This window comes from Hyperolius riggenbachi, chromosome 9, assembly GCF_040937935.1.
Source record: "Hyperolius riggenbachi isolate aHypRig1 chromosome 9, aHypRig1.pri, whole genome shotgun sequence".
NCBI classification, from domain to species: Eukaryota; Metazoa; Chordata; class Amphibia; order Anura; family Hyperoliidae; genus Hyperolius; species Hyperolius riggenbachi.
The window spans coordinates 36,576,876-36,592,273 of record NC_090654.1 but is presented as its reverse complement, the minus strand read 5'-3'; positions in this window follow the sequence as shown (position 1 = coordinate 36,592,273).

Here is a 15,398-nt window from a genome sequence, read left to right as displayed (position 1 = left end):
CCATGTCAGTAGGGGGCCCGCCCCTGGCATGATTGAGAGGCAGTGGTGGGGGGAGCGGGCATAGTAGTTACAACTCACCTTCCGCTTTGGGTGGCCAGCGGATCAATTTAGGCCTGAAATTGGCCGCATCGTCAATCGGGCATGCTCTTGGCGGCTGCCAAGTCGAGAGATGTATGGCCCCCTTTACTTATACAGCCTAAAGGCAACACAGCATGGAAAGCTCGCAATGCATTATGGGGGCTCAGCCTTCATCCAGCTGTGCCATGCTGAAGAAAGCCGTCACTCATTGAGAGACGTTCATTAATGAGTTTGCATAGAATTATAGACTTCTTTACATTGCTAATCAGTTGCTGCTGACGTGCTCTGATTCTGCAGTGAACACAGGTGCCGATCCCACCACAGGTTTCCAGCAATCTATGGCGGATTTATTCCCTGTGGTCCTATAACGCCAACGTATTTCACAGCACCTCTTGTTATTAGTCACCTGAACTAGGTGGGCTTTGAGACAAAACAAGCGGAAGGGGTCAGTCTGGCTGGACACACAATCTGGTGTCATTGATCTTTATTCCTGGGACAGCAGAGAGGTGGTACAGTCCTGGGCTGTGATTTGCTGTGGCCCGGGGTTAAGCGCAAGGCATGTTTTATCGGTAATCAGGATAAAAGCACCGTTACCCGAGGGGGGGGAGGGAGATGAGGATTCAGTTAAACGCTACGGTGGCAGGAGATGACAGTCATTAATTGTGCCAAGTGACACCATAATGCAGCTGCCGGCTTTTAGCTGAAGGTTAATGGCCAGTCCGGTGAGCCTCGCTCAGACTGGCAGACCGCTGTTATCGTGGGGAAGGCCGCTATTGAATAGACACAGGAGTGACCTTTCCTCCACACCGGTGGCAGGAGCACTGATGAGGGAGATGCCATTGTGCCCGGCGCGGAAGGAAAATAAAACATCTACACGGCACACAAGTCGGGCATGAATGGCAATCTGAAACACCTCCTCCTCCTCCCATTCTCTTCAAACCCCTTGAGCTCTCACTCCCTGCACACACTCTTTCAATAAACCAATAATTACATTCCACTGATGGCCAGGACTCACCGTCCTCCGGGGACCCAGAACTCCCCCCAATGGACATTTATAACATTTTCCACTTCATAAAATGTAGCGCTATTTGTGTTGAGGATATTTTCCCACCTTCTCCAAACACAATAAAAGATCCAGGCACCAAATCAAACACTGATGCCAAATCACCTCAGCCCCCAGAAGGCTAATACTTACTCCAAAACATGACAAGACTCAGACTCTCAGTACTCACGTCAAATCACCACAACCCCCAGAAAGCCAACATTTACAACAAAATCACTACAACACCCAGAAAACCAATACTTACTCCAAATCATGACAAGACTCAGACTCCCAGCACTCACGCCAAATCACTACAAGCCAATGCTTAAGCCAAATCATCATTCATATTCAGACTCGGAGCACTCAAGGCAAGTCACTTCAACACACCAGAACACCAGAAAGCCAATACTTAACCAAAATCATGACAAGACCCATACTCCTACCACTCACACCCAAATTACTACAACATCCAGAAAGCCAATACTTAACCAGAATCATGACAAGACTCAAACTCCCAGCACTCACGCCAAATCACTACAAGCCAATACTTAATCCAAATCATTCATTACAAGACCCATACTCATAACACTTACACAAAAATCACTACAACACCCAGAAAGCCAATACTTATCCAAATCATTACAAGAATCAGAATCCCAACATTCACACAGAATCACTACAACACCCATAAAGCCAATACCTACTCCAAATCAGGACAAGACTCAGAATCGCCAACACTCACACCAAAATCACTACAACACCTATAAAGCCAATACTTCCTCCAAATCTTGTCAAAAAACTCCCAACACTCATACCAAATCACAAACAACTCCCAGAAAGCCAATATCTACTCCAAATCATTACAAGACTCAGAATCCTAACATTCAAGGCAATTCACTTCAACGCCCAGAAATACCTATTCCAAATCATTACTGTAACGATTGCGGAATTATTTCCGTGGTCAGCGCACAAGATGCGCGCTGACACTGCGGAAATCCTCCACAAGTGTATAAAATAACAGAACCCAGCTATGGTGCTATGCACCTGTAGAGGGAAATTCCCACCGGCAGATGGAGCTGTGGAGTGCAGAGGAATAAACCCTCTGCACTGCCACAGATGCCAGGTGGGAATTGTACGAGGTGAAACAATATAGGGCAAGATAGCCCTTGGAGAGAGAGAGAGAGAGAGAGCACAGAGACAGAATGTATGGGTCCACCAATCTAGTCACCACCCGGCGACGGTGAACACACAACAACGAAAACCAAGTGGGAACGCAATCGCAAGGATGGCGATTGCTAATAGCGACACCAGACTGAGTAATACAGAGCAAAGGAACAGAATAAAGACAGAACTGATAACAAACAGTAATCCAACACACAGGAGCAGACAGGACTAACTACACGCGGTCACTACACGTTAAGCGCAATAGCGACAAAGCGCGTGCGTGGCAGGGTCGCCACACGAGAAGCACAATAGCGACAAAGTGTACCAACCCTGACTAACCAAAGTAGCACGAAAACAAAAGAGAACGCAAACGCTTGCTAAACGGTTAACTCACTGAGATGACAGCAAGCTGTAACGATCCGCTCAGCTGCCTGCGCAGGCAGGCAGCCTTTTGATCATTATTCAGGTCTGCATGCTGCAGGACTCTGGAAAGTAGACCTTCTGTCAGTTTTGCAGCTTGTGCTTGCTGAGGAATTTGCATACGTTGTCATGCAAATTGCCTGGCCACATTCATTGGAGGCGTGTACTATAAGTAGTATGTGTGTCCCACAATGCTTCGCTGCTCATAGAGGTTTGTTCCTGCTGGACTCACCTGGAGTGTCAGCCACTGCTATCTTAGTATAGTTAATTCTTGGGGAGTGCTCCTTGCATTCCTAGTTAGTGCAGTCAGTTTGTGTATAATTTGTACTGCCTATTCTGTCCTGTCTTGTCTGTCGTGATTGCGCTGTCACCAGCGGCGGTTGATAGCGAATCGCTCTGTCTTGTTTGGATCGCACTAGCCTCTAGCGGTAGCGGCTGTGGATTCTTCTGATCTAGTTCCTGGAGTGTAAGCTGGAGCAGCGGTTGCTACCAGCTACCTCATCTGATCTGTCTTGTTTAGATCGCACTAGCCGCTAGCGTTAGCGGCTGTGGATCTTTCTGATCTGTGTTCCTGCTTGGATCACACTTGCTCTGGCGGAAGAGCGGTGGATACTTTCTGCCTAGTTCCTGTTTCTCGTTTGTCTGTCTTGTCTGATACGGGCGCTTGCTGTAGGCTCGATGAGGTAACCGTTAAGCAAGCGTTCACGTTCTTTGTTTCGTGTTTGTCTGTTGATGGTTAGTTAGGCGTGCTTGTCTCTATTGTGCTTATCACGTGGAGACCGCGCATAACCGCGTGCACTGTTGCGAATGAGTGCGGTGTTCGCGGTTAGCTAGCGTTTATTATTTTCTGTATCTTCTCATTGTATGATTTACTGTGCCTTTGCTATCCTCGTATTCTGTTCTGATCTGCCTTGTGTCACTTCTGGCAATCGCCGTTCTTGGCGGTTGCGTTTCTGTTTCGCACCTGCTGTTGTGTGTGCGCGGTCGCGGGGTGGCGACTAGATTGGCGCACACACATACAACCTGTCCCTTTGCTCGTTCTCATTCGCAATCGCTTCTCTTGCGATTGCGTTCTGCGCTTCGTGCAATTCCTGTTTGGCATTTGTGGAGGTGCAGGGGATTGGTTCCTCTGCGCTCCCCAGCGCCCTCTGCCGACAGGAATTTCCCTCTACTGGTGCTTGCACCAAAAGCTGGGTTCTAGCATCTTGACACGCTTGTGGAGGACCTCCGCAGTGTCAGCGCACATCTTTGTGCGCTGAACACGGAGATATCCCACAATCGTTACACAAGCGTTCGTTCCAGACAGACAGACAGATGGAGCAGCCAGTAGCAACCGCTGCTCTGGCTACACTCCTAAGACAGAATACAGAAGGAACCACCGACTCTACCACTAGGGCGAATGCGATCCAAACAGACAGACAGATGGAGCAACCAGTAGCAACCGCTGCTCTGGCTACACTCCCAGACAGAGTACAAAAGGAACCACCGCCTCAACCGCTAGGGCGAATGCAATCCCAACAGACAGAACGATCTTCTGTCGACCGCCGCTGACGACAAGACAATCGCAACAGATAGACAGTACAAAGCAATACAGGTTACAAACAACCTGACTATGCTAACAGGAATGCTAGGGCACTCCCAAGGAACTACTCTAAGATAGCAATAGTAGCAAACAAAGGGCTGAGACTCCAGGTAAGTTAGCAGGAACAAACCATCATGACCAGCAAGGAATTCTGGGAGGAAATGGTTTTTATACTGCAACCCATCAGAGGAAGCAGCTAAGCAATTTGCATGACAAGTGGATGCAAATTCCTCCCCAGAACAGCAACTCTGCAGCTTGCAGAGTGGAGACAGGTGTCTTTTCCAGGGACCTGCAGCACTCAAACCTAACAAATGGTCAAAAAGCTGTCTGCCTGTGCAGACAGCAGAGCAGATCATTACAATTACATTACATATTGCAAATAAATAAAAAGAATATATGTCCAACACTCAAATAACATCATTTGTAAGAATCAGATGCCCTGGGACCCCACTGATAGGGAGCTGGACAACACTGACAGGAACTGGGACCCCCACTGACAGGGAACTGACCGGAAATGGGAAAGCACTGACAGGAACTGGGAATGGGGACTGTCTGACAGGTACTGGGACCCCACGGATAGGGAGTAGGACCACCCTGACAACAATTGGGACTGGGTGACTGCATACTGTGATGCTGACTGAGATTCATTATGAGTTTAGTTCCAACTGAAGTGCTCCTGTCCAACTTTCTGGCCAGTTACTGACACAGCTCTTTGTGAGAGTACATGCCTTCCGGTTGCTCCTACTCCCTTGACCTGCTGCCCAGTCGGTGAAGATGTTCACTCCACTTGGGTCCTAAAGCAAATGTGAAGTGAGCTAAAAAAAAAAAGTTGCTCAACTATGAAGAGGAAAATCTCTGGATCCCATAAAACAGGACTTCCTAACACTGTCCTCAAGTACCACAAACAGTACATGTTTTGCAAAAAAACCACTAACATTCACAGGTAAGGCAATTAGTGTCTCAGTAGAGCTGATTAACTACCTCTATGGATATCCACAAAACATGCACATTTGGTAGTACTTGAGGACAGGGTTGGGAAGCTCTGCCATAGAACCTTCCTTGCCCTCTCTCCATGCCCTCGATCCACTGCTGTTTTCCATTGAAAGTCCATGCTTTGTGGATTTAGAAAAATTCCACACCTTCAGGCAGTGGCGTAGCTTTGGAGCTGTGGGCCCCGATGCAAGTTTTACATTGAGGCCCCCCAAGCACTCTATACATAACAATTGATACGGCGCACCAAAACCTGCCAAGGACAACTACAGTGTCAGAGGTGCAAGAAGGGGATGGGGAACAGCTTGTTAATGATTACCACTATTCACAGTGTCTATAGAAGTGATTATTACCAGCACAGGACCAATAGAGAGCTAATACTGCATTTGAGGGAGGGCCCTTTGGGGCACCTCTGGCCCAAGGGCCCCGATGCGGTCGCTACCGCTGCAACCCCTATTGCTACGCCCCTGCCTTCAGGAGTCAGGGACACAAGTGCTTCTGAAGCTTCCTGAAGACTCCCAAAGGTGTATTTGACCAGTGGGTTGAATAAATTCGATGGAGGGGGGGGGGGGGGGGGGGACAGTGGTGGACAGAGGGTATGGAAAGAGGACAGGGAAGGCTCTATGGGATCCAGAGCCTTTCCTCTACATAGGTATTGTAACGATCGGTGTCAGCACACAGAGAGAATCTTATTATTGGTGATCTGCAGTATCACCAAGAATACAGATATATACCTGATTATTGATGATCTGCAGAATCACCAATAATACAAGTATAACTAACCTCTGGACACCTGATAAAGTGTAAGTGTTTGGTGCAAAAGTATATGAGCCTGGACCACCTGAGGAGCAGGTGACCCTAGACCATATAACGAGTATCTCCTAGTCAGGGTTGGAGATAACCAGAGTGCCAGTGATTCCCTGAACTGCTGGGAGTCAGACTCTACTGCAGTCAAAGGACTCCTATGAGATAGAGTCCCTGACTGGATTGCAGAGCGGTCCCTCTGAGGGACAGGGAGTCCCTGCAGCAACTGGACACCCCACCGGGGGGGTGTCACAGGTAGAAGGGTCGGCCAGGCCGGGTCGGCAACACACGAGCAGATAAGGTACAGAGACAGAAGGCTGATTCGGTAACCAGGGACAGGCAGGGTTGGCAACAGGTAATCAGATATGCGTAGGTACCGAATCAGAGAGCAGGAGAAGGGTCAAGAGAGCAATAGGTCATAACAGATATCAAGCAGAGGCCTAGTCTAGAGTGTGAGGTCCGTGGTCTCAACACCCAGGAACTGGTCTAAAGAATAACACAGCAATGACACAGTATCCCTAATCTTGGGTGTGAGGTCTGTGGTCTCAACACCCTGTAACTTGTCTAAAGTATAACACAGTAATGACACCGTATCCCTAATCTTGGGTGTGAGGTCCGTGGTCTCAACACCCTGGAACTGGTCTAAAGTATAACACAGTAATAACACAGTAATCTGGCTAAGTGTGAATTCCCAGGTCCACCTGGTTCTAACATACTATGAGATCTGACTACGGTCTGAGTGCTAACACATAAGCATTTGCAAAGGCAGACAACCAGCAACTGACAGGCAAGATGTATATATAGCAGAGCGCTCCTCAGCGCCGCCCAGTCCCATTCAGCCAATCACCTACTGCGCTGGGATCAGCTGATCGTCCTGATCAGCTGATCCCTCTCCTATTGGCATAAAGGGCCTGCCTGTCAGACCGCGCGGCGGTGTCTCCGCAATCCATTACAGGTATCTATTTTATTTTTAGGTGGCTTCATTACTTTTAAGTAAATGAACAGTGGGTTGGGGGAGATAAGATCATTGAGTGGAGATGTCATGCCAAAGATCAAGGAGACTAGGCAGGAGGTGAATGAAGATGGGGAGCGGGAGGCGGTTGCCGTGGCAGGATGGGGGTCAGCACAGGAGGATAAGCACTGCACAGCTGGCTGGACCACAATAGGTGTGACTCTTCACCCACCAGATGGACTGCTGGACACTGCTGCTTTGAACCATGCTCTGTACTTAGGAACAAATATGCTGATCCACTTGTTTATCAAATAGAAAGAATTTATGTATCGTAAACAGGACACTTCGTAGAGGAGCTGAATCCTCAAACCCCGTATAGCAAGCGGCCGGAACACTTACTGTTCTGAGCATTCTGCAGCTGGAGCTAACTTTCTAATTCATAAGCAATACAAATATACAAAGCTGCCTCTCTAAACCCTCCAGACGGATAAATAATATATAACGCATCCATAAAGTCAGGTTACGCCGCGCTGTGTTGAGTTGGGCCGCATTGTAGCGGACGGAGAGGTAGATTGTTTGCCTGTTGGCTATTCCCATGAAGACATCTATGAGGAGCAGGTAGAAGAGGCGAGATGGGCTTTATGTTTCAGCTACTCCGCCTTTCATTTGCAGGATTTGTCCATAAAGCGGAAGAAGGTGAGCGCAGCGTGTGAATAACGCCTGAACGGCATGGGGGACATTAATCTAAGTCACGTGTCCGTATCTGGTGCTTCTGCCCTACATTGGTAGATTATCAGCATGAGGCCTTCACTGTATGGAATCCATAACTCCTGGAAATGAAACCTATAACTATGTAATCCCTCCGGCTCGACAGAAGCAGTTCTGATCATGTTATTGTTAGAAAATAGACAAGACACACAACACTTATGTTATGCTTTTCTCCTGGCGGACTCAAAACGCCAGAGCTGCAGCCACTAGGGTGCACTCTATAGGCAGTAGTAGGGTTAGGGAGTCCTGCCTAAGGTCTCCTCACTGAATAGTGCTGGACAGGAAGAGCAGGAAATCAAAGTCTGGTCTCCTGGGTCAGAGGCGTAGCCTTTAACCATTACACTATCCAAGCAACACATCAGTGCCTGGAGAAGCAGGTCATTTCAACACTAACAAAAAATCGAGAAGGTCCGCACACTCAATCGATCCAAGATCAAGGTTTATTCAACCAATTGTGACACACGTCCACTCCATAAACCAACGACTCGTTTCGGGGCCCCGTAGGGTCCCCTTTGTCAAGGTGAAACAATACAGATTACCATTCTGTATTGTTTTACCTTGACAAAGGGGACCCTATGGGGCCCCGAAACGAGTCGTTGGTTTATGGAGTGGACGTGTGTCACAATTGGTTGAATAAACCTTGATCTTGGATCGATTGAGTGTGCGGACCTTCTCGATTTTTTGTTTGCAGTCTACAAAGGTCCAGCACCTCCATGGTGGTGTGCGATTCTCATCTTTGATTTTTCTTGGACTTACAATTTCAACGCTAAGGTGCAAGTCACTACTTGGTTCCCCTATTGGCTGCAATGCAAATGTGCGGCTCTGGGGCACCGGGCGTTCCATCTGGCTAATTTTGGTGAGCACCCAGCTGTCATTGGCCTGCCTCCTCTTCCTCCTCCTTTGCTGTTAGAGATGGGCAGGCCCTGCATACTCTGACGCGCCCCACCTGGCTACTTGTTCATACCTCCCAGCTGGAAAACAATTCTGGAGAGACTTTTTCGGCTTGTGATCTACTTTTAAAATTAGCAGGTCAACATGATCTACCTATCTACAATTTTAGGAGCACAATTGTATGCACAGAATGGAAAATGTAGTGCGGTCGGGATCTACCATTAAGTGCTTTGTGGTCTACCGGTAGAGCGCGATGTACACAATGGGCACCCCTGAGCTAGTTGGTAGCCACACTCATATAGTTGTAGGGACAGAGCAGAGATCAGTCATGAGTTTAGGTACAGTGCAGCCGAAACCACAATGCAGCAAGGAGGGAATTTTAGTGAGAGTGGATAGGAATAGAGGTTACAGTCTCTCCTCTTGTGCTGCAGCCTCGCCTCTCTTCATACAGCCTCACTACTCTCTTGTGCTGCAGCCTCGACTCTCTTCTCACAGCCTCTCTCCTCTCTTGTGCTGCAGCCTCCCCTCTCTTCTCACAGCTTCTCTCCTCTCTTGTGCTGCAGCCTCCCCTCTCTTCTCACAGCCTCTCTCCTCTCTTGTGCTGCAGCCTCCCCTCTCTTCTCACAGCCTCTCTCCTCTCTTGTGCTGCAGCCTCCCCTCTCTTCTCACAGCCTCTCTCCTCTCTTGTGCTGCAGCCTCCCCTCTCTTCTCACAGCCTCTCTCCTCTCTTGTGCTGCAGCCTCGCCTCTCTTCATACAGCCTCACTCCTCTCTTGTGCTGCAGCCTCGCCTCTCTTCTCACAGCCTCTCTCCTCTCTTGTGCTGCAGCCTCCCCTCTCTTCTCACAGCCTCTCTCCTCTCTTGTGCTGCAGCCTCGCCTCTCTTCATACAGCCTCTTGCCTCTTGTGCTGCAGCCTCGCCTCTCTTCTCACAGCCTCTCTCCTCTCTTGTGCTGCAGCCTCGCCTCTCTTCTCACAGCCTCACTCCTCTCTTGTGCTGCAGCCTCGCCTCTCTTCTCACAGCCTCTCTCCTCTCTTGTGCTGCAGCCTCGCCTCTCTTCTCACAGCCTTACTCCTCTCTTGTGCTGCAGCCTCACCTCTCTTCTCACAGCCTCACTCCTCTTTTGTGCTGCAGCCTCGCCTCTCTTCTCACAGCCTCTCTCCTATCTTGTGCTGCAGCCTCGCCTCTCTTCTCACAGCCTCACTCCTCTCTTGTGCTGCAGCCTCGCCTCTATTCTCACAGCCTCTTGCCTCTTGTGCTGCAGCCTCCCCTCTCTTCTCACAGCCTCTCTCCTCTCTTGTGCTGCAGCCTCGCCTCTCTTCATACAGCCTCTTGCCTCTTGTGCTGCAGCCTCGCCTCTTTTCTCACAGCCTCTCTCCTCTCTTGTGCTGCAGCCTCGCCTCTCTTCTCACAGTCTCACTCCTCTCTTGTTCTGCAGCCTCGCCTCTCTTCTCACAGCCTCTTGCCTCTTGTGCTGCAGCCTCGCCTCTCTTCTCACAGCCTCTTGCCTCTTGTGCTGCAGCCTCGCCTCTCTTCTCACAGCCTCTCTCCTCTCTTGTGCTGCAGCCTCGCCTCTTTTCATACAGCCTCTTGCCTCTTGTGCTGCAGCCTCGCCTCTCTTCTCACAGCCTCTCTCCTCTCTTGTGCTGCAGCCTCGCCTCTCTTCATACAGCCTCTCTCCTCTCTTGTGCTGCAGCCTCACCTCTCTTCTTACAGGCTCTCTCCTCTCTTGTGCTGCAGCCTCACCTCTCTTCATACAGCCTCTCTCCTCTACTTTTCCAGCTCCCCCCTCTGACAGCCTCCCTATTCTCTCTTTCCATCTGTCTCTTTCTCGTTTTTAGTGAAAGGATAATTTTGGTCATGAGATAGAACTCTGTGTTCATAACTTCTGCATCCATCAAAACATAAGCAATACGCAGTCAGCTATGGCACTGCAGGGAGTCTCTTGCTTCTCCTCCTCTCTCCATAGGAGGGTTCATGCAGCTTGACTGAACATTTTGCCTGGCTAAACTCCTCTGTCTGTCTATGGGCTATGGCTTCTTTCAGCTTCTCTTAAAGCAAATCAGAAGTGATTAAAAAAAACAACAACTAAATACTTATGTCAGTAGAGGGAAGGCTTGGGATGCTCCCAGATCCTCCTACACCCCTTCTCTGCCGTCTGGGACCCTCTTCTTTTTTCGCAGCCACACTCCCCATCCAGTGGCGGAGGGTTTTTTGGGGGGATGGGGCACAAAGGGGGCTAGTGGAGCTCTTTTGAGTGATCAAAATCAATATTTGTGTAGTGAGCTTTAGATTTTTTTTTTATTTTTTGCCTTACTCAAGTGATAAAATTAAAGCTAAGTAGTTCAGCTGTTCTAGGACCGAAATGTAAACATCCCAAACAGAACTCAGAGGCTTTTGAGCAGAGCAGATAGTCCAAATGATGGTGTTATTATGGAAGAAAAGTTACCTACAGACAGGGCCGAGGCAGAGGCGAGAGAGGCTCCAGCCTCAGGGCGCAGTGCAGGAGATGGTGCACAACTCACTCAGCTATCATTCCCGTATTGTGTTTGAAGCAGAGAGAAATATGAAAAGAGGATACATGGCAATGACTGCAAGCCAGATAACTAGAGATTAGGGTGTTGGGGGCCCTGCGGTGCTTCTTAGTCTAATAGCAATCAGTGTGTGATGGCTGGGGAGGGAGGGATGGAGGGGCACACTCAGTGGCGTAGCTAAGGAGCTTTGGGCCCCATGCAAGTTTTACAATGGGGCCCCCCAAACACTCTATACATAACAATTGATATGGCGCACCAAAATATGCCAGTGGTAACTACAGTGTCAGAGGTGCAAGAAGGGAGTGGAGAGCAGTTTGTTAATAACTACCACTATTCAAAGTACCTATAGAAGTGATTATTATGAGCACAGGACCAATCGAGAGCTAATACTGTACTTGAGGGAGGGCCATTCGGGGCCCCTCTGGTCCAAGGGCCCGATGCGGTCGCAACCTCTGCAACCCCTATTGCTACGCCCCAGGGCGCACTTTGGTGTCTCAGGCTTAGGTGCTGGAGGACCTTGTCCCGGCTCTGCCTACAGATGTAAGTGGATAGTTTGCTGGCAAATACCAGGAGCTCCTATGGCTACCTATACAGAGGATGGGGTGGCTGCATCTTGCTGCCTAATACCAAGGGCCACCTCTGGCTACCTAGATTGAGGGCTACCTAATGTAGATTTCTTCTGGGGGGGCAGTGTGCAATCCACGCAGGATCCCGTGGCTCTGTAGCTAAAACGCTGCTTTCCTCTCTCCCTCTCAGCAACTGATGGATGCTAATTTCTCTCTGCAGCAGGGACAGAAAATTAAAACGCAAGGCATCTTGAAGTCGTCTCCCCCCGGGGCTGTGCCTCCGCCTCCCCCGCACCCGGGTTTATGAGGCGCACTGGCAATCCTGGCACCCAGCTTGATATTCTCTCTCTAATTAGAATAGAAGTCAATAAAGATTTAATGGTCGCAGCGTTCTCTGTAGAGAGGGGAGATGTGAGGGGGGTGTCGCAATATGGGGGGGCGCTGCAGGTTGGGGACCAGCTGCCGGTATCACTTGACTTATCACAAGGCAGTAGGGGAAGGGGGGGGGTCATCGGATTATTTAGCGAGAGAACTTTCGCAGCCAGAGTCAGATGGACACAAACTTGTCCAATGTAACTAGAGAGCTGCAGCCAAACTGTAATGACTGACCAGAACACAGCCATAATGTAATAACTAGCCAGAGGGAGGCCATATTGCTGTAACTGTCCAGCCTGCAGCCAGGTTACCTGAGTGCAGTTATAATAATTGAGCAAACTGCTTCCATATCCGGCAACCACTATGCGGAATCCAGCAGGGCACAGATCAGTAGTAAAGGGAACCTGAAGCGAGTAAAAATATTTAAAATAAACACATGACGTAGCTGCAAATGAATATTACATACTAACCTCACCGTCAGTTCCTCTCAGAAGCTCACCATTTTCTTCTTACAGTGATCCCTTCCAGTTCTGACAATATTTTGTCAGAAATGGAATATACCAGTTGCTGTCAGTTATATATCAGCAGCTGTCAGTTACAACTGAATGTGCAAGGTAATGTCCATGTTTCCCTATGGCTCAAGTGGGTTACAGTTTAACAGTGTGCTGACCAGGAAGCTGTTATGGGGTAATGGCTATTTTTAAAATGGAGGACAGATCATTCCATTGATCACAGTGGACAAATAGGACGCAGGAGAGGAGAAAGAGATTAAGGAGTAGACTACACAGGAGGTAAGTATGACCTGTGTAAAGTTATTTTGATTTTTTATTTTAAGTTCAGGTTCTCTTTAAAGTGACACTGAAGCGGAAAAAAACACTCATGATATCATGAATTGGTTGTGTAGTACGGATAATTAATTGAACATTAGTAGCAAAGATAATAATGTCATATTTTTATTTTCAGGCATTTAGCTTTTTTTATAACATTGCATCATTCTCTAATAATTGCAGTTTCCACAATACACTCAGCATTTAAAATGATTTCACAGAGCAGGCTAGTGACCCTTTGAACTTTTCTCTGCAGGAAAACCATAAACAAACAAGAAACAATGAGAGAGTTGAGATAAGTGCTTCAAAAGACAGTGCTGTCCACAAAGTCCAGAGCTCACAGAAGCTCTTTTGCATAGATAACAACTGAAGTTTCTTAACTCTTCCTGTACTGGAAACAATATGAGATTCATAGCTGTACTACTAATGTTGTATTTCTTAGCTGTACTACACATACAAATCATTATATCATACTTTTATTTTTACTTCAGATTCCCTTTAACTGCTCCCATCAGATTGTTCCCATTCACTGACATGATGCAACATATACAAATATGTTATATAATATACATTCTTTTTTTTTACCTAAATGCCTTTGTTTATATCTACTGTAAGTGATCTAGTGGCAGTATGTGGTGCAGTGCCGTCTTACTTGCACCAGATGGCGCTATAAAAACACCAGTTCATAGCAGTAGAAACCAATGGCTTCTCTTAGGGCTGGTGCACACCAGAGCGGTTCTGGAGGATTATTAAAAACGCAAGCGGTTTGAAAACTGCTTTGGTAATGTATTTCAATGGGATGGTGCACATCAGAGTGGTTTGTTTTTTCCAGAAACGCAATCTCGGCGGCTGCAGCATTTTTTTAGATTTCTGAGGCGGCTCTGCCTCAATGTTAAAAAGAGCCCGAGGTGGGATTTTATTATGCTAGTGGGGCACAGAGGCTGGTTGTGCACACTAACACCAGCCTCTGTTGCCCCATGGTGTGCCTCCAGGACCCCCCTGCACGCCCCTATACCCCCGCAGTGCTGGCGACACGCAGCGTGTCGCCAGCACAATGTTTACCTCTGCCTGTCTGTTAGCACCGCTCCCCCGCCTCCTCTGTATCGGCGCTACTCACCCGTGTCCCTTCCCTCCCGCTGATTGGAGGGAAGTGACGCGGGCGGGTAGCACCGATACGGAGGAGGCGGGGGAGCGGCGCTGACAGACACTGCGGGGGTATAGCGGCGCACAGTGGGGTCCTGGAGGCACACCATGGGGCAACAGAGGCTGGTGTTAGTGTGCACAACCAGCCTCTGTGCCCCACTAGCATAAGTAAATCCCACCTCGGGTTCTCTTTTAAAGTATAGGAAAGTGGAAAACCGCTCTGAAAAACGCTAGATCACAGCGGTTTTCCAGGCGTTTTTGTTACAGTAGCTGTTCAGTAACAGCTTTATTGTAACAATATGTGACATCTGCTACACAAAAACACTGCAAAAAAGAAAATCTCTCTACACATGCCTAGAATCGCTCTGAAAAATATGCTTCAACAACTGCTCACGTTTTGTGGATCTGCTGGAGGTGTTTGGTGTGCACTGGGCCTGACTATCAGATGGCAGATTTGTGATCTGCACTTCTGGTCCTTATTTAGTTCGCTTTTTCTCCTAAAGGTGAATAGTCACCTCGCGAGGAAGGAAGATTAATCCAGCGACGTCTTCCTGTCGAGCGCCCCCTGATCCACCTTCCGGCTGGCGGGTATACGCAATCTCACGAGACAGGACAGGCGCGAATGGGAAGCCAAGCAATCAGGTTAGTTTGTGTGGAGTCGTCGGGGATCTTAAAGCTATAATCCCCCATGACTGTCATTATAGCTGCGCGTCGCTAAACGTCATTCGTGTGATTGCGCGCCTGAACAAACGTCCAGAGATCACGGAAACGAGCACTCGTCGCTTTAGTTTTCTCCCACGTGATCTTCACACCTTGTCAATAAAATGCTCTTTAACTACTCAAAGACCGCTCCACGCCAACGGGCGTGGCTGCGGCGCAACCCCAGGACCGCCTAACGCCAATTCTCCTTCTCGGTGGGGCGGAGCTCTGCCCCGTCTTCGGGAGACTGTTCGTGATCGCCGTCTATTTACATAGTGCAGCGCTGCCCCCCTGGGGGACAAGAGAGCGATCGGCTATCATAGGCAGAAGCCTATGACAGCCGATCGCCTGATTGGCCGGCTGGGGGGAGGGAGGGGTTTGCTGGAAAGAGAAGAATTAAAGAAAAAGTAAAAAGTATAAAATAAAAAATATAAAAAAAACAAACATAAATATTGATTAAAAAAGAAAAAAACAACTAGGGGGTGATCAGACCCCACCAACAGAGAGCTCTGTTGGTGGGGAGAAAAGGAGGGGGGGGGGAATCACTTGTGTACTGTGTTGTGC